The sequence below is a fragment of the Camelus ferus genome, chromosome 12 (assembly GCF_009834535.1).
Source record: "Camelus ferus isolate YT-003-E chromosome 12, BCGSAC_Cfer_1.0, whole genome shotgun sequence".
Taxonomy (NCBI): domain Eukaryota; kingdom Metazoa; phylum Chordata; class Mammalia; order Artiodactyla; family Camelidae; genus Camelus; species Camelus ferus.
Window position 1 is genome coordinate 53,493,068 of NC_045707.1, and position 23,060 is coordinate 53,516,127.

Sequence of the window (23,060 nt, forward strand, 5' to 3'; positions counted from 1 at the left end):
TCCCCATCCCAGGCCAGCCTTGGCTTCAGTCTCCTCTCATACCAGAGGCGTCACATCCAGGGCAGGCAGCACCTGGTTTTGGAGGTTTTACAATGTTCATGCCCTGCTGAGAGGGCAAAGCAAAGGCCTGGGGTCCTTCCCAGCAAAACTCGGGGCTAAAACTAGGCAGGAGTGACGGGAAGTGTTTACAACAGCTCTGCCAGAAGCCCAGCAGATGTGTTTAAAGAAAAACAGACCGACTTTCCAGCAACCGACCCAGCCAGACTCAGCGCTTGATTGGAAGAAAAATGTCCCTTGAACGACACATAATGATGGTGGTTTCAGTGTAAACATGGGGACCTGATGGAGACCCAGCCGGAGACGGAGTCCTCTGGTTCATCAGCCACAGCCGACAGCAGAGCTGCTCCTGTGAGACCCGGGCCTGGAGGGGCCAGTCCCAGCTCTGCTCTGAGCCTGACCCAAGCGGGGAGGCTCCATGTGACCTAACGCCTGGCAGGGCTGCTGAGCCAGGCCCAGTCTCGTCAGGAACAGGCCTCTCAGAGCACTTGGCGGGTTCTGCCAGCCCCAGAGGTGGGACTCCAGAAGAGCTTCCCTGGGGCCCAGTTCTGGCTCCTCTGCAGCCTCCTTGCCCTCTGGGGCAGGGTGGAGATGGGGCCACAACAGCCAGAGAGGAAGTCTGTCCAGTGAAATTCAGGATTTGCGGGGTCCTAGGTAACAGCTTTATTTTTGAAACTGAGTCCCCCTAAAACCTAGTTTCCTTACTGCATTTATGATTAACCTCTCTACCTATACTTTTGTTTCCTTACTTGTCCCCTCTGACCTCAATCTTGTGCTAATTGAACACAAACCAACCAGAATCTGACAACTCAGCAGTCGATCCGTCCTTAACAGACAAGGTCAGGTTTCTGTAGAGCATGATGAGCTAACAGGCCCTGGGCCATGAGCCACCAGAGTCGTCCCAAAACCATGATTAAGAAATGTAGAAATGTCACAGGACAATGATTAATTCCAGCCTCTTTGTTCTCCTCTTTAAAACACCCCCAAATCAAAGACCAGGCTGGAATGACTCTGAGGCTCGTGTCCCACTCCCTCCTTGGCGCCTGCAAATATACCCTTATTTTGCTGCCAACATCTGCTGTGTGTTTGGCTTTCTGCACCGAAGGCACACGAGTCCTTGCTCAGTTAGAGATCCACCCCCAACTTTAAGCATCCTGGATAGTCTGTGATCAGTTTTCAGCTTCTGCCTATCAAACTCAAATCTACCTGCTGCACTGGAGAATTGCTTGTTTAGATCTGCCCATTTTTGGACTGGGTTGTTTGTTTTTTGGATTGGTTTTAAAGGTTTATTTAGGTGGGTATAATGCAGCCTTTATTGTAGGATTACTTTAACCCCATTACTAAGGTGTTAGGACTTGGTCCCGTGTCCTGGGTCCTATGAGGTCCCTCCATCTGCCTGAGTGAATTCTGGCAGTTGTGCCCATCTACTACCTTCTGGTGGTTCCTCATATGCCATATGGAATTTCATTCTATACACACAGCACTTAGGTCTGCCAGACACAGCGGGGCTCCTGCAGATCTCAGAATCACTCCTTCTCTGCAGGCCCTGTCATCTAGGTTCTCTGCCCAGAGCCCAGCTGCCTCGGCCTCCCTAGACTGTAATCTCTTCCTGCTCAGCCAGGCCTCTTGTTCGCGCAGGCTCCCTTCCCTGTGCTGCAGCCTGGATGCACCTCCAGGAGGTAAGCTGAGCAATCGTAGAACTTATCTTGTCTCTCTTCTCTCAGGGATTCCTTTCACACACTGCCTGTTGTTCAGTCTCTAAAAATAGCCTTTCATTTATTTTCTTTGTTATCTAGGTTTTATGGCAGGAAGATAATTTCCAGAGTAGGAATTTCTTTCATGGGTGGAGGCAGATGGTCTGGATAATTTTATTTTATTGTTGCTATTATATTGTTTTAAAAAGCCTTCACCAAAATGAAATACCAAGTACCTGTAAAGTTTAACAGCATTTGTTGTCCAGAATATTTTGTAATAAATTCAAGGTCAAAATGAAAACAGTAATTATCATACTTGCAACCTGTAGGGGTTGTACTTGGAAATCTACAGGGAATGTTGGAAAGATTAAGCGTTGTTTGTACAGCCTGTGAAAACAAAACACTCCCGTATTGAAATGTTGCTGTGACTAATAAGGACATGGTAAGTAGGAAAGATAAGGAAAGGCCCATCAGAGCTACAGGGGAGTGGGCGCGGAGGGCAGGTGCTTGAGGACGTTCCTTTAAGGAAGTGGCAGAGCACAGATCCGATCAGAAGGTGACGTGGGAGGAAAGCTGGGAGTCTAGGGAAAGGCAAGGGCAGAAGAGATTTTGTGAACCTCCTTCAGAAACTTCAAAGCCCATCAGGGAGGTGGGACTGGCCTCCAGCCTTTGTGGTGGAGGGGCAGCAGTGGAGCTCAGCGCAGGATGCGAGCCTGCAGGAGCTGGGGCCCAGCGTGCATGGCTGCTCACATCACCAGAGGCAGCTAGGCTGGGAAGTCAGTCCCTTCTGCAACTGAGATACAGCAAAATGAGCCCGACCCCAGGGGACCTTCCTGTTTAAAGTAAATTAGTAAAGAAAATGACTCTCTCACAGGGAGTTTGCCTTTAGTGTAGAAAAAGGGCTTTAACTCTACGCCTCTACTCAAGTTGACCAAGACGCGTGCAAGTCACGAGGCCAGTCGTTCCCTGAGTGTCTTCTGATTCTTCCATTTCACGAAAGGCTGTGCTCTGTGCTGCTTCATGATGCACCTGAGTGGCTTCCTGGAGCAAAGGAAACAGTCACAGAAAGGGTTTGATCTGAGGGTCCTGAGGGATCACCTGCCTGAAAGGTGACTTCCCAGAGGGCCCAGCGGTCACACTCTATTAGACGTAATGTCTGCTTGCTTTCCCCCTGACAAGTGCCTCTGACCAGGTGGCAGAGAAATATCCGCTGGGTAGGAGGAAAAAAGGAGTGACCGTTGGGACGAGAAGTGTTCTCTAGAGGGGACAAGCGTGGAGGCCGTGAAGACTCAAGAGTTTAAGGGTACTAAAGCCAAAGATGGAAAAGTGGAGGTGAGAGCAAACACCAGCCCCACCCACATGCTGGCCAGGGGCCATTGCTGGTCCAGGTCTGCATCCATCGGCCTCTGTCCAACTTATGGCCCTGACACAGGAAAAACGAATATGGGGCAAGAGGGCCACGTCCCAGGTCTCAGTTGAGTCCCTGAGATGTGCCCCACCAAGGGCGGGTCCTTGGCTTTGTGCAGGAAATAATTTAAGAGCGAGCCACAGTTGAGTAAAGATAGATTTATTTAGAGAGAGTACATACTACATTGAGTGTAGGCTGTTTCAGAAGGTGAGAGACAGACCACGAGGTGTGGGGGTTGAGTGCTCAGGTTAAAGTAAAAGTAGATACACACTCCATAGACAGAGTGTGGGCCATCTCCAAAGATGAGGGAACAAGAGAGGCCACGAGGCACGGTGTTGCCAGTTTTTATGGGCTCAACAGCTTCACATGCCAACAAGTGGGAGGGCCATTCCAACTACCCTGGGGAAGGGGCTGGGATTCTCAGGAACTGAGCCACTGCCCACTCTCTGACCTTTTATGGTCAGCCTCAGAACTGTCCTGGCACCTGTGGGAGTGTCATTCACCATGTTAACATATTGCAATGAGCATACAATGAAGCTCAAGATCTACCAGAAGTCAACTCTCTCGCCATCTTGAGCCTTAAGACCTGCTGGGAGTTGAATCATCCACCATTTTGGTGTTAATTGCTGTCATCCCTTGAATGGCTGTGCTCTGCCCCTTCCTTCCTGCCTCACTTGAGCAACCCTTCCTCACTTGAGTGCTTTTCTTTCCTTCTCTCTGCTCGAGTACTTTCCTTCCATCTCCCCTTCTGAGTGATAAAGTGGCTGTTCACTTCGTCCTTCTGCCTCTGTTGCGTGAATTCTTTCACAGCTGGTGGCAAGGTACACTTTAGTGTACCTCCCAATTTTGGGGTCTAACCTTCCCACTTGTATTATTGTCACTCAGCGTGGGCCCCGCCAAAATATGCCACAATGACATGGTGTTTGTTGTGAATTAAAATTACTTAATGAATGGTTGATGCAAGAGGAACACTCTCACCCTCCTCTCTATCTCCCTGAAAGCAGGAAATAAAACTATATGAAAGGTGCAGAAGCCTATATAAACAAACCTTGTTACTTCTTTAATTTACTACCCCAAGCTCAAACTCTATTTTGATTTTTCACTAATTGAGCACCGAAACCTACATTTCTTTGGTCTGTCAATTCCTCATAAATTTATAGTTTGTTTAAAAGAATAAAAACTAGGGGTGGGGTACACCCCTAGTGGTACACTATGTGCTTACCAAGCACAAGGTCCTGGGTTCGATCCCCAATATCTCCATTAAAAAAAATTATGAAAGCTGCCTGCCTGGGCTACTTCTTGGTCCCATTTCTGTGAGACCTCTGTGTGCAGGAACTAGGGTTTGGGCTACGGTGAGGGCTAGGGTTAGGGTTAGGGTTAGTTGACTGGGTTAGGGTTAGAGCTACAATGAGGGCTTGGATGAGAGCTAGGTAGAGGCCTACACTGAGGGCTATGGTTACGGCTAGGGTGAGGGATATGGGTAGGGCTAGTTAGGGCTAGCTTAAGGGCTCGGGTTAGGGTTAGCAATTGGGTTAGGGTTAGTGCTATGACGAGGGCTCGTCTGAGGGCTAGGTTGAGGGATAAGGCGAGGGCTTGGGTTAGGTCTAGGGTTAGGGTTAGGGCTAGAGCTACGATGATGGCTAAGTTGAAGGCTAAATTTAGGGCTAGGGTTATTGTTAGGGTTAGGGCTAAGTTTAGGGTTAGAGCTACGATGATGGCTAAGTTGAGGGCTAAATTTAGGGCTAGGGTTATTGTTAGGGCTAAGTTTAGGGTTTGGTTGAGGTTAGGTTGAGGGCTAAGGTGAGGGCTAGTGTTATGGGTAGGGTTAGGGTTGGGTTAGGGCTTGGTTTAGGGTTAGCGTTTGAGTTGGAGCTATGATGAGGGCTTGGCTGAGGGCTTGGCTGAGGGATAATGTGATAGCCTGGGTTAGGTTTAGGGTTAAAGCTAGGTTTGGGCTAGGGTTAGGGGTAAGGTTAAGACTATGGTTAGGGTCAGAGTTAGAGCTATGATGAGGGCTAGGTTGAGGGCTAAGGTTAGGATTATTGTTAGGGCTAATTTTAGGGCCAAGGTTTGGGCTAGGGTTAGGGTTAGCATTTGGGTTAGCGTTAGAGCTATGATGAGGGCTTGTTTGAGGGCTAGGTTGAGGGCTAAGTTGAGGGTTAGGGTTATTGCTAGGGCTAAGTTTAGGGCTAGGGTTAGGGTTAGAGCTATGATGAGGGCTAGGCTGAGGGATAACGTGAGGGCTTGGGTTGGATCTAGGGTAGGGCTAGTATAGGGCCAGGGTTAGGGCCTGCGTTAGGGCAAGGCTTAGGGCTATGGTTAGTGTTAGGGTGAAGGCTAGGATGAGGCTATAGTGAGGGTTAGGGTTAGGGCTAGGGCTAGGTTTAGGGTTAGGGTTAAGGTTAGGGTGAAGGCTAGGATAAAGCTATGGTGAGGGTTAGGGTTAAGTTTAGGGCTAGGGTGAGGGCTAGGTTGGGGTAGGGTTAGGGAAGTGTTTTCTTTTTTTTTTTTTTTTAATTTTGCTTTTTTTTTTCCCTTTAAATGAGGTACTGGGGGTTGAACCCAGGGCCTTGTGCATTCTAAGCACACACTCCACACTGAGCTATAATGCCCCTTCTCCCAGAAAGTGGTTTCTTAACATGGAATCTACTCCTGGTGAAGACGCTCTGAGGACTGTTGAAATGATAATAAAGGATTTAGAATATTACATAGAGTTAGTTGGTAAAGCAGCAGCAGGGTTTGAGAGGATTGACTCCAACTTTGAAAGAAGTTCTACTGTTGGTAAAATGCTATCACACAGCATTGCACGGTCCAGAGAAACCATTTGTCAAAGAGTCAATCAATGCAGCAAACTTCACTGCTGCCTTATTTTAAGAAACTGCCACACCAACCCCAAACTTCAGCAACCACCCCCTTGATCAGTGAGCATCCATCAACATTGAGGGAAGACCCTCCACCAACAAAAAGCTACAACTCACTGAAGGCTCAGATGATGGTTAGCATTTTTCAGCAATAAGCCATTTTTTAATTAAGATATGGTACTTTGACTTTTGTAGACATAATGCTATTGCACACTTAATAGACTACAGTTGTGTATAAACAACATTAATGTGCACTGGAACACCAAGAAATTCATGTAACTTCTTTTACTGCAACATTCACTTTACTACAGTGGTCTGAACAAAACCCACAATATCTCAGAGGTGTGCCTGTACTTTAGAGAACTGGCTTTGTCACCTAAGAGACCCAAAGTGGAATCCAACCAGTTCTAACATGTTCAAGCTTAAACTACTAACTGTAAAAATAATACTGGTAATACCTCTCTCTTAGAGTTACTGTGAGAATTATTATAAGAAAATACTTCTAAAGGGCTGGGATGCTGGGACCTAGTACGATCATAATCAATGCTAAGTATTAGAAAAGGAGTATAAGCTTTTCCCAATATTGAAATCCAATCTATAACAGAAACTAAATTTCTTACAAAATTATCAATTTACCTTTACTGGTCCCATCCTGTGGACATGAAATATTCCTGTTATAAAATCTGTCTATTCTAGAACCATGTCTGCTATCTCTCTGTGGTTTAAAATTTTTATCTTCATCTGACAGATCACTTCCACTGGAACTCCGTGTTACAGCTGTAATCCCATTGGTACTCTTAGATGTAGTAGGTTCAGTTAAAGAAAAACATATAAAAATGGTCACTTTATGTGGTTATTTATCAAAATGAGGTTTTATGCATGTTACTTTTCCAAAGTCACAAATAACACAAAATTCAGATAATAAAAGAAATGTCGTTATTTCAAATCTTCCTGACTAAAGGCCTATGCACAACCTTGCTAAGATTCTCTGAATTAAAGCCAAATGACAAGAAGCAAAAGAAGTAATTAGAACTGATTAAGTTAAAAAAGACAAGGAAAATGACTGGAGCACAAATGAAAACTCAAAAAATGACCCTGAAATAATTATAAAGCTCTAACTTGTAGACTATTTGACCAAGCCATAGGAAAAAAAAGCATAAAACAAACTGCAAAGCCACTACTTATCTATGATAGGAATGCTACTGTGTGCTTCCTCTGCCACATTAGGAGCCCTGCTAGCAGCAATTTGTTTAAAACACTTAAGAAAACTTTTTACTTACTTAAGCTTGTTATTTTGATGTAACAGTTGCCTCGTATACATTTGTCAGAAACAGAAGCAGCCCTGTATGCCTCACCCAGTTCCTCCAATGGTAACATTCTGCAGAACTACAGTACAGCATCACAGCCAGAATGTTGATACCGGTACTGTCAGAGAGAAAGAGAGAGAGAGAAAGAACTCCATCACAGAGAGTATATCCCATGTTGCCTTTTTAAAGCAAAACACAGCCGCTGCCCCGCCTCATTTCCTGATCCCTGGCAACCACTAATCAGTTTTGCACTTCTACAACCTTGTCAATTAAAGAATAATATATACACGTAATCACCTATGTCACCTTTTAGGACTGGCTTTTTGTGCTCAGCTAAATTCCCTGGACATTTACCAGGTGTGTATCAACAGTTACGTTCTTTTTATTTTTGTGGACAGACCACAGCTTGTTTAACCAGTCACCCCTTGAAGGACATCTGCATTGTTCTCAGTCTGGGGCTACTAAGAAAGAAGCCGCTATGAACGCTGTGCACATGATCTTACGTGAATGTAATTTTCATTCTCTAGGATAAATGTCTAAGGGTGCAACTGCTAAGCTGTATGGTAACTGCATGTTTAGTCTTATAAGAAACTGCCAAACTGTTTTCCAGGGTAGCTGTGCCATTTTACAGTCCCACCAGCAATGTGTGAGTGGTCCAGTTTCTCTACATGATTTGGTGTGGTCACTATTTTTTATTTTAGCCATTCTGATACACAGGAAACTTAGAAGGAATGGAGTGACTCCACCTTGGTGGAACCAGAAGTCCCAACAGGAAACTTTACTGACACTGATCAGAAAAGTAATAGATAGCTAATAAAAATCAATTTTTCTCCTCATATTGAGTAGATAATTGACTTATAATGCTAAAACCAAAAAAAGCTCTCTCAGCTACATTTCAATATACTAACAGATTAAGAGATTAGACATTACAACTCAAGTTTTCCAGAAGAGGAAACAGGCTCAGAAGTTAAATGGTGGGGAATGGGTATAGCTCAGTGGTAGAGTTCATGCCTAGCATGCACAAGGTCCTGGGTTAAATCAGCAGTACCTCCATTAAAAAACAAATAAATAAATAAATAACCTAATTACCTCCCAAAATTTAAAAATAAATAAAATTTAAAAAAAGAAGTTATATGGCTTCATTAAATACATATTAATATAACACCTCTGATATAGTAAACCCTGAGGAAACAAACAACAACAAAAAGAAAACTCCTGCTTTCAAGGAATGCGTGCTCTGAAAGGCAACATTAATTAATAATGAAAAGAAAAATTAAACACTAGATTAGAAGTATGTCATGGTATACTGATGGCGCACACACACACACACACACACACACACACACAGACACACACAGACACACACAGATGCTCCGCTTTGAATTGATCAGGAAAGAAAGACTCACTGACAAAATGTCTGGAGAATCAACATGCACAAAAACACGAAATAACAGTAAACATTTACTAAACACTTCGTGCCCTGAACATCTAGTGTTGCTAAAGTTGTCTATCCTTCAAAATATAAAATTAAATATAAGCCATTCAGAATAACCTAAGAACCCATATTCATTTAAAAAGCTAATAAAACTAAGGTGTGTACTTACTTGCAAAAACCATTACTGATCTTTTTTCATTATTATGCATCTAGAAAAGTAAATCAGAATGAAAGAAATGGAATGCTACAGAGTATCTGTGTTCCTCTAAAACTCACATATTGAAGCCTAATCCTCAATGTGATGGTGCTAAGAGGTGGGTCTTTAGGAGGCGATTAGGCTATGCGGGTGGAGTTCTCATGAATGGAACCAGTGCCCTGTAGAAGATGCCCCAGAGAGATCCCTGGCCCCTTCCATCATGTGAGGATGCAGCAGGAAGGTTCTATGAACCAGAAGTCCTCGCCAGACACCAAATAAGTGTATGGACTTCCAACCTCCAGAACTGTGAGAAATAAATTTCTGTTTACAAGCCACCCAGTCTATGGTATTTTTGTTACAGCAGCCTGAACAGACTAGGACAGGAAATACAATTATCACTATTTTCAGGTTGTATAATGGATTCATAAACCCATAAATTACAGGCACTTAACTATATAGTTTATACAGATAAAACCTTTACCAGGAATTTATCACTTAGTAACCCATTTTATTTGCTGAAAAGAGGTACCCTTGAAATCAAGGCCCATTCCAATGAAATTCCAGGAAGGACATCAGCCAGACTGGGAGAACAGTTTGCATTTACAAACATTTCTGGGTGCCCAATGTGTGCCAGGCATTGTGCTGGCATCTGTTGTTACAGTTTGAATTGTGTGCCCCCCAGAATTCATTCATATGTTAAAGTTCTAACCACTAGCATCTCAGAATGTAACCTTATTTGGAGCTAGGGTTTTTACAGAAGTAACTGAATTAAACTGAGATAATTAGGGTGGGCCCTAATCCAACATGACAGATATTCTTATAAGAGAAGAAATCTGGACACAGAACCAGACATGCAGAGGGAAGACAATAGAAAGACACATGCAGAGAAGACAGCAACCTGCAAGTCAAGGAAAGAAGCCTGAAGCACATCCTAGGAGCCAACTCTGCCAATACCTTCACTTTGGACTTCCAGCGTCCAGAACTGTGAGGCTGTTAAGTTTCTGTTGGTCCAACCACCCAGTCTGTAGCACGGCATCATGGCAGCCCTAGCCACAGCCTGGCCTTAGCCACCCAGGATACAAAGAAGAGCAACAGAAGAGAGTCTGCCCTTAAGAAGCCTACGTTCGAATGGGGAGAAAAACATGCCAACAAATAATAATTTAGAAGTTTACTAATGCCTCTCAAGCAGATTTCAGACCTCAATAACAAAGATTTTGAGAACATATTTTGCAGGGCATTTTAAGAAAAATATTAAACACTATTTCCTTTTCATTGCATAGTTTCATTTTGATACATTTTTTAAAAGTTCCACCTTTTAAAGAAAATCACTATCTACAAAGGTTCCAGGCTCTTTTCAGGTTTTTACCTTCTTCCTTGTCCCTCGCACCTTCTGAGGAACATGCATTTGCTCACTTCTCTCACCCCATCCCACTTCCTCCATTTCCTTCCCCTTTCTCCTCTGTTCTTCAGTGCCTTACAGGTAAGGAAACAGAGACATAGAGACAAGGAAATGGAGTCTCCCCCCTTTTCACACACTCTGCAGAAGTATGTTTCCCTACTTCTGATTCCCGGTTGTCAAAAAAATATTACTTCCAAGTCCTAAAAATTTAATAGCCTGTCCTGAACTAAAACTTTAGACGTTGCGATTTTACAAAGGAGCCAGTTACAGGACGTGCCTTGGGGCCCCTTTTCTTTCAATGTCTATTTGTAAGCTTTTGTTAAATTATTAACCATTCTTTCTTGCCTTAACAAGCTACTTATGCTGTAAATAAATTATACACAGACATAAGCTCTTACAGCCTATCAGCATGTATTGATCATTCTACAGAACAGAAAGTACAGAAGAATGGGTTGACTATATATTGGGATGGGGAAATGATCCCCCCAAATCCTCTTGAAATTAAATACAAGGTAGCAGGGGATGCGGGTATGGCTCAGTAGTAGAGCACATGCTTGGCATCCACAAGGTCCTGGATTCAAACCCCAGGACAATCAATCAATCAATCAAATAATAAATACAAGGTAGCAGCTTATTTAATATTTCTTTCTCTCTCCAAGTTGAACTTGACTATACCAACTTTAAATCTCCAGGAAAAGATATAAGCTATGTCTGTAAAAGAAAACACAGTTAGTTTACCCTTGAACAACACAAGTCCGAGCTGTGTGGGTTCACCTACACGTGGATTTTTTTCAAAACTAGGTACTACTACTGCACAGTCTGCAGTAGGTGAATCCATGGGTGCAAGAGGGCTGACTTGTAAAGTTTATTATAGGCAGATTTTATACTGCACAGAGGGCCAGCATCTCTAGCCCCCCCACACTGTTCAAAGGTCAACTGTACTATTTTCTCCACACATTATATAGTGAATTACGAAACCAGAATTAAATTATCTTTGCAAATCACAGCATTTGGCACTAATAATAATAAATAAATTCTGCAGTACCATTAGAAGACTATGATATTACAAACACCATGTGCCAGTTTATTTAATACAGTGTTTCATGAATTTAAAAAAAAATAGGGGAATTTTATTTTTCATTCGCATAAAAAGAACCCCCTTAAATGTTAGCGAAATAATAATATAGCATAAAGAAATGTTTAGTGTCTTATCCACAGAAAGTTTTCTCACTCTCCCGGACTCTGAGTAGGCTCTCATACAGCTCTTTTTGCCATCAAACATAACAGTAACTGGTACCATTAAGCACCTACTAAGTGTAAACCTTTGAACTAAGCACTTTTATTAATTTTTTTAAAGCTCACAATAACCCAATGAGACACACAATTCTTATGCCTATTTTCCAGTGCAGAAACTGAGGCTCAGCGTGCTTAGCTTGCTTTCTCAAGACCCCACAGGCAGGAGGACACAGTCAGAACACCGTGGGGTCAGATGAGATCTCTGAAGTCTCAGGCCCTGACTTCTCCTGCCCCTCCCACAGGGTAACTGAGTGTGGCAGCAGAACCAGCAGCCTCCTTGATACCCACCGATTCTCGTCTTCCTCATCAACAAAATCCTAATTTTATTTGATCAGCAACATATATGTTTAAAAATCCTTGATTTCTGACATCTGTTTAGTGGAGGTGACCCTATGTAACAGATTCTGACCAAAGGTAGAGGTCCTGGGGCGAGTACTTATTCCCAGAAGAAAAGTTCATTTGGAGAAAATCCTCCAACCCTACACTCTTCCTGAGAACTGGGTCTGGAGAATCCAGCTTCTACCTAACAACCACAAAAACAAACCCCACATTAGGGCTGCAGAACTCAGAACAAGTCTGGGTCCCTGGACTTCTTGCTTCAGGAGATAAATTCAACCCCATTTCTTCAAACACCTCAATAGGGCTTCCTATCATTTGTAGCTGAAAGCTTTTCCCAACTAATTCGCCAAATAAGAATTTCATTAACAAGCAGTATAGTCCTTATACCATAGGCCATAACTGTATTTCCCAAATCAGATTTTTTAAAAACCCTGGAGCTATGAGCTTGAGCTTTCCTACTGGGCTCTGCTGATAACAGTGATCCCAGAAAGGACACATAGAATTTGTTAATGATTACCTAGAGGAGGCAGGAAAAATGGGGTAGATGATGACAAAGGTGAGGAAGAGATTTTTCAAAAAAAGTATCTTTTTACATTGTTTGGGTGTTTTTTAAACCATGAATATATTACCTTTCTTGGGTCTAGAGGATAACTCAAAGTGCTTTTCTGCAGTAGTCTTCTTTTCAGCTGTTAATGACAGCAGGCAGATAATGATAACAACAATAATAACTAATAATGATGTAGTAATTTAGGGGACAGGGGCCAAAACCCAACAATATTATGTAAAATATTCAAGAACTTAGATTATATCACCTTTACATATTTCTGTTTTCCTTTATTTATATTTACCAAAAAGTATTCCCAAAGCACATACTCCTCATATACCTAATAAATGTATTTTTACATTTTTCCTCAATCTAAATAGAGAGAGAGCAACCCCACCTTTAAAGTTTCTAACAGTGGTCAGTACTCCTCTTTATGGTGAATACTTCAAAGTTACCACATAAACAAAAATTAACCTGAATATCTCAATGCCAAAAGATTCTGAATATATCAGCATTTCATAAATGTACTTTTTATAGAGTAAATGCTCAACCGCTTCATCTCTGAGAACATTTTCAGTATGTATCCTCTACTTATAAAGAAGTATAGAGGCTCTGCATGACAGAAAGGGGTGGATACTAATATGCCACAATTTTTAAGGAATTCAAGGATGAGTGAAAAAAAGTAATCCACCAACTACAGTGTTCTGAAAGGAAATAAAGAAGGGAATGCCAAAGAAATACATTACAGTGGCCTGAACACTCAGTAACTAGGATTATCCTTCAGCATTCAGGGCAAACAGTATTACAGCTATCTTACCGGAGTCCCAGCAGTCTCCTGAAATCCTTCTCCACACCTGAGCCATGCTTCAGAGAGGGAAGCAGCTGCCCCTACGGTCCTGAGACCCACTCTTCTGCACTGTAGTGGAGTCTCTCCTGGAAAGGATGGGTAGTCTATACCCCAATTTCTTTTTCTCTGTAGAGATAGTCTGTAAAGGAAAAAAAAAATGAAATCAACTTCATTAAATACACATTAACAATTAACAACATGGAAACCCAGGAATGGCAGCAGTGAAGGCATAGTTTTTAAATGTGTCTGAATCCACAGAGTCGTTAGACAGCAAAACCAAAAACGTTTGGACAACACTTACAACTAGACACAGTCCAAAATGCACACGTGTGAGGACAAACAAGGACCCTCCAAAGTCCTGCACAGTATTACATCTTTTGTTTTGTATAAAGTCTCTACAACAGACATGTATTCACTTCATAAGTTTTTTAATTTGCATTTTAAGGAAAATTTTAGATTTACATTAGGAACCAAGTTAAGGTCAACTACTACGAGCTAATCACCTCATCAGAAATAAAACCCTTCATCAATGCCACTGTAGTTTGAAAAAAAAAATAATGATTAAAATATACCATGAAAACTTCCTTAATTAGGAGGAAGGGAACAAATTCATAAATTCAGCCATAACACAGATGGTACTTAATAGGTCTAAGCATGTTCCTTCATAAGTAGAAATTCCTACAGTTGGGCAGGATTGCAAGAGGAAGAGCATCTACCCCCAGGAAGGCGCTGTCTCCACCAGGGTGCAGTTATCTGACAGCTCTGAAGACGCTCCCTTAGTTATCTGAACAGTAAAGAACGTGGAAATATCATGAGAAGGAGAGAGAGAGAGAGAGAGAGAGAGAGAGAGAGAGAGAGAGAGAGAGAGAGAGAGAGGAGAGAGAGAGAGAGAGAGAGAGAGAGAGAGAGAGAGAGAGAGAGAGAGAGAGAGAGAAAACACTCCAGAATACCTCTTTAACACATTAAATCAGCGCAGGTCTTTAAAGACGTAGGTGACACCGGCGATGGGACAGGAAAGGACAAGAGGAGCCTGAAACCTCTTAAGTCAGAGAGTCAAAAACTGCTCAAGGAATAATGAAAACATGTCAGAAGGACCCATGAACCTGCAAGAAGGAGCTCTCACTGTGGCCAAATGTGGGCATTTCAGCATCAAATAAATAATGACACTGAAGGATTAAAACCTACTGAATGAAATAAAAATGAGCCTAAATTGATACAAACAAGTAAGTAAATGATGGATTCAGAAAATCATCAGTGAATGCTAAAACTAGTGGATGAACGTTTGAAGAGGATACACACACGGTCACAAAGCACCGCCCCACAAATTACTTATTAATTCCAAAAGGGAAAACAGTAACTTTACATCGGAGAAACCTAGCAGACACCATTTATTTTCTGCGGAAGTTTTTTGGTAAAAGGACGACGAGTTCACGCTTTTAGCATGATGAGACGAGTACATTTGTAGGCAAGAAGCTCAAAAATAACCTGTGAAAGGTAAAGGACACACGCAGGGCACACGCAGCGACTCAGAACGCAAATGCCCTCACCCCCTCGCGTCACCCGGCCGCCCCACTCGGACCCCGCGCCCGACGCGGCGCAGACACCGCCGAACACCCGCGAGGCGCGGACCCCACGGCCTGACTGACCGGCGGCCGCCGCCCCCCGCCGCCCCCGCCCTCCAGGGGACGGCTTCTCCCGCCCCGCCTCCGACGCGAGCTGCGTCCGCGCCACAGACGCCGCAGAGCCCCGGCTGCCTGCCCGGGGCCAGCCACCCGCCCCCTGCGCCCCGCGGGCCGGAACGACAGGGAGAGACCGAGGAGGCAGCGCCCACAGCCTACCTTCCCGCTGCCACAGCGGCCCCCGCGAGGCATCTCCGGGTGCGCCGCCTCCTCAGGGCGCCCGAAAGCTGTGCGCTGCCGAACCAACTCGGCGTGCCGTGCAGCACCGCGCGCCGCGATTGGCGGGTGCTGGGGCGGGGGGCGGGGATTCTTCGGGCGCACCGCCCCCCCAGGACGCCGCGCCGCGTGCTGCGATTGGCCGGCGCTCAGGGGTGGGCGTGGCTCTCCCGCTTTCCGCGCTATCTGGGACTGTCCCACAGTGCGGGGGTGGGAGCCGGGCGCCGGCACCAGCTGTGGGGCGAGTCGTGCTGCGCTGCTCCGCCTGCCTGTGACCGGGCCCAAGGTCGGCAGAGTGCTCCCTGGACGGGCAACAGCGCCGCCGTCGCCTCCTGGTCGGGGAGCTGCTGGGCGAGCGCCCCGCGTGGGGTCTGTCAAGCAGGTCCAGCCTTAATAAAAATAAATGTTAGCCGAAGTGGGCTATGAATTTAACAGTCGGAACTTAGGGAATGGTTGCAGCCTGGATAACCGGAGGCAGGGGTGTTACTTCCCCATCTCCTGAGAGCTGAGGGTCAGTATCCAGAGCAAGAATTTTCAAGTTCAGAGACATCGGAATCCCCGTGGGACTTGCTATGGCCGGTGACTGAGTTTCGGACTCCGAGGGTCCGGAGTGGGTCCAGAGAGCTTGCATTTCCTACAAGTTGCCAGGTAATCTTGCCCCTTTCCGCCTCACTTTGAGAACCGGAGGCAGCGCCCTCCTTTAGACCCCATAAGGGAGCTCGATTAAGTATCCCTGCTCTTGGAGAATAGATTTAAAACGGAATACAGTGGGAAGGTGCCCGGACTGAGTAGAAACGGAATTAGGTTACCAAGTCACTAGGTAGGAGTATTCTCAAATAAAGGTTGCAGAGAGAACTAAAATAGTGATTTGAGCGAACTGAAAAATGTCAGCCTGGATAGGTGGAAAGGATTCCCATTTTTAACCTGACAGCTATAGCAGAAGTGGAGTTTGGTCTTATGCTCCAAAAGCACATATTTGTGCCTCTGTAAGAATACGTTGTTTTGCAGTGTACCTATTTTCAGTCTTTCCTCCCTAGTCCCTATTTTTTCATCATCTTGTGTTTGAGTTCTGATGCCTAAAGCCACAAATGCTTAGTATAAAGTGAGAAGTCCTTGAATGGTTAAAAAAAGAGAGAGAAAAGTATTAGCTTAAGGTAGACATTGCTAACACTATTACAGTCAACATGTAGAATAAGATAAATTAGATTCTAAATCTAGCTAGTTTAGGACTTAGAATATTGGGCTTCTGACTGGGACTCCACAAAGCTCTGCCATTGTTGCCTTGTGACACAGTTTGACCATCCTATTGTGTCTGTGCCTGGGCTCTCAGTTTTACAGCTGCAACCAGACCCTTCCAAGCTGCTCCAGCTGTAGACCCATTATGTTGCCTACCTGTCATTGCCAGCTGAATGCCTGTTTTAGTCAGTTTTTGTGTGTGTGCAGACAGTGCCATGTCCTTCTTTGGTTTGTGGTGTCCAGTTTTCCCAGTGCCATTCATTGAGGGGAATGTCCTTTCCCTGGTGTAGGTTCCGGGCTCCTTTCATGTGAATTAACTGACCACATACCCATAGGTGATTTCTGGGCTATCTGTTCCTCTGGTCCGTGTCCCTGCTTTTGTGCCAATTCCACACTTTTTTGGTGACTGTAGTTTTGTAATGCAGTGTGAAGTCAGAGAAGCAGATGCCTCCAGCCTGTCCCTTTCACAGAATCCCTTTGGCGGTTCAGGGTCCTTTGTGTTTCCACATGAATGTTAGGATTCTTTGTTCTGTTCCTGTGAAAAATGCCACTGAAGCTTATCTTATTTTATTGAAGTATAGTCACTTTACAATGTTCCGTTACTTTCTGGTGTAGGGCACAGTGATTTGACCAGGGTTGCCCAGTAATTTGAACATTACTTTGGGTAGAATGGACATTTTAATAATATTAATTCTTTCTATCTGTGAGCACAGGGTATCTTCCTATTTATCTGTGTCTGTTGTTTCTTTCCTCAGTGCCTTAGAATTTTCAGTGTGCAGGTCTTTCACACCCTTGATTAAATTTATTCCTAGGTATTTTTTTGGGATGCAATGGTAAATGGGATTTAAAAAATTTTCCTTTTTCTGATATTTCATTATTAATGTATAGAGAGACAACTGGTTTTTGTGTATTGATTTTTGAACCTTGTCACTTCACTGAGATGATTCATTAGTTCTGACAGTTTTTTGATGGTTTGAAAACTAGAAATCAGAAATCGCCCTGTTTGGACTCCATCCAGGTCATCCACAGCACCTAAAACACAGTGGCTCCTAATCTTCCCACAGTGCCTCTAAATTACCTGTGGACTTCTACAAGGGCGATTAGCATCAGCACTTTGGGTGAACTGGATCTGGTTAAGGGTGGGCCTCCTATAAGGAAATCGGATGTCTCCTCTGCTTTTTTCATGTGGTGTTGACATGATTGTGTTGAAAAGTGATTTAGTTTCTAGTAATTTCAAACGTAAAAAATACTTTAAATAGCATTTAACAGTACTCACATTTGCTACCTGACATAAAATATTCCAGTGGGTTTTACTAAAACTGGGATACTCTCTCAAGGAACCAGCAGATAAACCCCAAATGAAGAAATTTTATGGTTCCACCTGGCAATCCCATCCACAAGCCCACTTAAGCCTTCACTGTTACCCCAAGTTATGGAAATGTGTTTTTCCATTCTGATCCAGTTTTCTTTTTCTGAAACCATTATGGCAATTTCCCTCATTTTCAAAATCTTAATGGATTTAAAGCACACGAGATAGTACAATCTGGGCCTCTGACTTCTTACACTTAGAGTGTTCTCAGTGTTCATCCAAGTTGTAACATGAGTCATCAGTGCATCATTCATTTTTCCCCATTGTGATTAGAGATTCATAACATAACATTTACTGTTTAAACCATTTAAAATACACAGTACACAACATTGTAAAATGATTATAAATCAATAAAAATGTTAAAAAAAATAAAATAAAATACACAGTACTATCACATGAACTACATTTACATGGTTATACAAATATTCTCAACATCCATTTCCAGAATTCACTCATTTTTCCCAAGTGACACTCTGTATCCATTAAATGCTGACTCCCCTCAGCCCCTGGCAATGATCCGCTTTCTCTCTCTGAATTTAGCTTCTCTGGATACCTTGTATAAGTGGAATCATGTAGCATTTGTCCTTCTGTGTCTCGCTTATTTCATGTAGCACAGTGACTTGAAGATTTATCCATGTCGTAGCATGTGTCATAATTCCTTAGTTGTTAAGGCTGTGTAGTGTTCCATTGTGTATACACCACATTTAGTTTATCCATTCATCTGTTGATGGACACGAGTTGCTTCCATCTTTTGCTATTGTGATTAATGCTACTATGACCATGGGTGTACCCATGTCTGTTCCAGTCCCTGCTTTCAAGTATTTTGAACATATACCCTGGAGTGGAATTGATGGGATCACATGTTAACCCCGTGTGTAAGATTTTGAGGAACTGCCATGTCATTTTCCAGAGTGATTGCACCGTTTTACTTTATTCCTTTATCTGGCAGGCTCAGAGGGCAGTTTATGGACAGAACTCATTTGTTTATCTATTCAGCCTATGATGAATGTTTCAATTGTTCTACCTTTTTGGCCATTGTGAATATTGCTGCTATGAACATTCATGTACAGTTTTTTTGAACACCTCTTTTTAATGCTTTGATGTGTATAACTAGAAGTGAAGTTGTTGAACCATAAGGTAACGGTATTTTAATCTTTTTGAGGAAATGGCAAACTGTTGTCCACATAGTCTGTGCCATTTTCCAACTCCACAAGTAATGATTAAGAGTTTCAGTTTCTCTACAGGTTTGCCAATATGTGTTATTTTTATTTAGTTTTTTAATTGTAAGCATTCTACTGTGTTTGAAGGGGAATGGCATTATGCTAATTTGCATTTCCATTATGACTGATGATATTGTCATGTGCTTGTTGACTGTCTTGTCTGGAGAAGGGTCAGTTCAAGTTCTTTTACTGTTTTAAAAATTGGCTTGTTTGCCTTTCTGTTTATGAGTTGTAAAAGTTCTTGGTATATTCTTGATAAAGATTCTTTTCCGATATATAATGTGCAGATATTTTCTTTGATTTTTTGGGCTGTCTCTTCACTTCCTGGATAGCATCTTTCATGCACACATTTTAATTTTGAGGAAATACAATTTATCTTTTTTCTTTCTTTGCTTGTATTTTGGTGTCAGATTTAAGAAGATTGCTAAATCCAAGGTAAGATGATTTATCCCCATTTTTTTTGACAGTTTATATAGCTGTCCTTCCCTGTCTGTGAGGTATTGGTTCCAGTGCTCAAGTCCGTTATATAAAATGGTGTAGTATTTGCAAATAATCTAAACACAACTTCCTGTTTGTTGTAAATCATTTCTAGATCAGTTATAATACCTAATACAATGTAAATGATGTGGAAATAGTTCTGAAAAACAGTATGTGAAATAGCTGCTGACATGCAGCAAATTCAAGTTTTTCTGTATGAACTTTCTCAAAAATATGTTTTTTTTTTCCCATCTGAAGTTGGTTGATTCTGTGGATGTGGAACCTGCAGATAAGGAGGGTTGACTGTAATTTTATTTCTTTTTAAATTTAAGCTTTTAAATCTATCTTGAGTTAGTTTTATGTGTGGTGTGAAGTAAGGACCCAATTTTATTCCTCTACACTTGGGTAGCCAATTGCCCAGCACCATTTGTTGAAAATATGATTTTTTCCCAGTTTAATGTTGCCCATTGTTGTCAAAAATCAGTTGATCCTAGATGGATGGATTTATTTCTGGGCTCACCATTCAATTCTATAGATCTATAAACATATATTTATGCCAGTATCACATTGTTTTATTTACTGTTGCTTTGTACTAAGATTTGAAATTGGGAAATGTGAGCCTCCAACTTTGATTTTCTTTTTCTAGATTGTTTTGGCACTTTGGAGTCCCTTGTGATTCCATGTGTAAGGTAGGGTAGGCTTGTGTATTTCTTCCCTTAGGCCTTGGGATTTTTCACAGGAATCACATTGAATCTGTAGATTGCATTATGTACTGTTGTCATTTTTGCCATCTTAACAAAATTAAGTATTTCCGTCATCATGGGATGTCTGCATATTTACTTAGCATTTCTTTCTCCAATGCTTTATAACTTTCAGTGTACCAGTTTTGCATCCTTATTAAACCTGCTCCAAAGTATTTATTAATGTTGAAGTTATTTAAAAAGGAAATTGTTTTCTTAAAATCTTTTACAGATCATTCATTGCTAGTGTCTACAAATAAAGTTGATTTTTGTTGATCGACGTTTTGTTCTACTCTTTTGCTGAATTAGTTTAGCAGCTCAAATAATCTTTAGTTAATTCTTTAGGAGAGTCTATATATAGGATGATGTGAATTGTGTCTTTGAATAAAAGCAATTTTACTTTTCCCTTTCATGTGTGCATTTTCCTTCTTTCCTCATTGCTCAGTGTAGAGATTCCAGTACAATACTGAGTAACAGTGGGGAAAGCCAGCATCATGGCCTTAATCTTGATTTCAGGAGTAAACCTTGTTGTTCTTCAGCATTGAGCATGAAGTTTGCTTTGGGTCTTGCATAACACATTTTATCATGTTGAACAAATTTCCTTTTACTTTCTTGAGTGTTTATGAATATGAAACAGCACTGGATTTTGTGTAAAGTTTTTTTTCTGTATCAATTGAGATAACCATGTGTTTTTGTGTCACATAGTGACTGTGGTATATTACATTGCTTGGTTTTAATATGTTGAAAACCTGGATTTCTGGTGTAGAGAAACTTGCTTGTAGTACATAATCTTTTTTTTTTTTTTCCCACTTGTTATGGTTAAGGGCTGTGGGTTAAAGTTAGGGTTAAGTAATTGGTTTAAGGTAAGGCATGGGTGAGAGGCAGGGCTAGACTAAGGCTAGTGTGTAGTCCTGGGTCAGGGTCAGTGTCAGCATTTAGAGTTATTGTAGGGGTTGTAGAGTCAGGGTTGGAGGGTCAGATTGAGGGTAAGGGTCAGTGTTTTGAGTTTATGGGTCAGGGCCAAGGGTCTAGGGGCCTGGGGTTAGGGTATAGGGTTATAGGTTAGGTGATTAGAGTATAGATGAGTGTGTTAGGTTTAGAGCATTAGGGTTAGAAAAGTTAGATTTAAGCATCACTGGCCCACTTCCTCCTTTTTCCTCTCCATCTCTTTGAGGTCTCCAGGATGGGCAGGATTAGCCCAGGGGCACACATGAGTCAGGGAGTTGACTCTACCACTGTTTTCCTGCCCCCTAGTCCTGGGCTCTGAGAGAAGAGTGAAATGTTTGTTCTTGTCACTGACTGTTTTAAATCCAACTCAACATCAGTCAAGGCTTGTGGGGCCTCAGAAGTCACACAGTGTTTTCCTCTGCCCTCTCACCTGGGCAAGGCATTGCTGTCCCAACTCTGCCTGCACAGCCCCGGGTTCTAGCACAGTAGTGGCACCCAGAACACTCAGTAAACAAGTGTGGATGTACACAGGACCGGGTGGAGGGACCTGCCAGCCCCCAGGTGCTCCCTTCATGAGTGCTGATGGGCCCCTCCTGAAACTGGCTGGATCTTTTGTCCCACCTGAGCGGGCATCAAGGGATAGTCAAGTCAGGCAGGGCAGCCCTTGACTTCTGACCATCTGGACAGGCATTCATGGTCCTCCAGCTCAGGCCAGCTTGGGCCTGTCAAGCCCCTGTTGCCAGTTACTAAGCTGACCATGCTGCTGGGCAATTCAACAGCCCCCTGGGCAGTGTAGAGAGCACTTTGGGAAGTTTAAATTCTCTACAACCATAGGGTTGACAAAAGGGCCTTCAGCCTTGAAAGCTTTTAGCTTGCCAAGAGAGATAATAAACCAGGTAGCACCCTGACCTCGGGTCCTTGGCAGCGCCACACCCCATCGCCTTTCCCTGTGCTTTTGGAGTCTCCTCCCCTCCCCGCAGCAGAACTACTGGGCCTGAGGCCTGCAAGTGCTCCACCCCACCAGGCCTCCCACAGGGTCAGCCTTGCACAGCCCTCGTTCTCCGCGGGAAAAGCATGCAGGAGAGAGGAGTGGGGAGTCCTGCTTGTCAGCACGACAGATGGAAGACAGGGGACAGCGACCAAAGCGCCTGGAGGGGCCCAGACCATAGCACCCAGAATCCCCTGTGTGGCCTGGGATTGCAGTACCCAGAATCCTTGGTGTGCGCCCATCCTGGGGCTACAGTACCCATTGGTCTCGGTATGTTATCCACTCCCCACCTCGGCCCATTCTGGGACTACAGCACCTAGAACCTTTGGTATGTTCCCACTCTCGCCACCCCATCCTGGGACTACAGCACCCAGAATCCTCAGCGTGCCACCACAGTGGGACGTCAGCACCCAGAATCCTCCAGGCAGCCCTGGACTGCAATGCCAGGAACCACAGGAATCCAACCTGGTTCACTGGCGACAGAGGCGTCTTTCCCGAGCCTGCCGTTTGTTACCTGGTTGGTGGCCACTCTGGTGCCACCCTTTCCTGCTCTCATTTTCCCCCTCAAAGGTGGGCAGTCAGGACCCTTGAGCGTGGGCCTGCAGTGACCTGGGCAAACTGGGAGCCACGGGCCCGTCCTCAGTTTTCACAGGGTGGACTGAGGCCGGGGGACTCCCCCAGTTGCCTGCTAGACTACATCTCTGTGTGCTCCTGTGGGGCCCTGAGTCCTTTTCCCTGGCATCTGGATTCTCATGTCAGTGATGGTCAGCTTGGCTCCAGAGGCATCTGTGCCTCAACCCCAAG

The 23,060-nt window shown here is 43.5% G+C and overlaps 1 long non-coding RNA gene across 1 annotated transcript; it reads right to left on the bottom strand.

Annotated features, from left to right (window-relative positions):
- Window positions 1-1,913: 1,913 nt before the first annotated feature.
- On the bottom strand, window positions 1,914-15,364 carry LOC106728656. The gene is made up of 4 exons (XR_004324780.1): window positions 15,222-15,364; window positions 13,354-13,522; window positions 7,301-7,445; window positions 1,914-2,792 (listed from the first exon to the last, which is right to left on the bottom strand). It is a non-coding gene; the product is annotated as an uncharacterized LOC106728656 (long non-coding RNA).
- Between the last annotated feature and the right edge of the window lie 7,696 nt (window positions 15,365-23,060).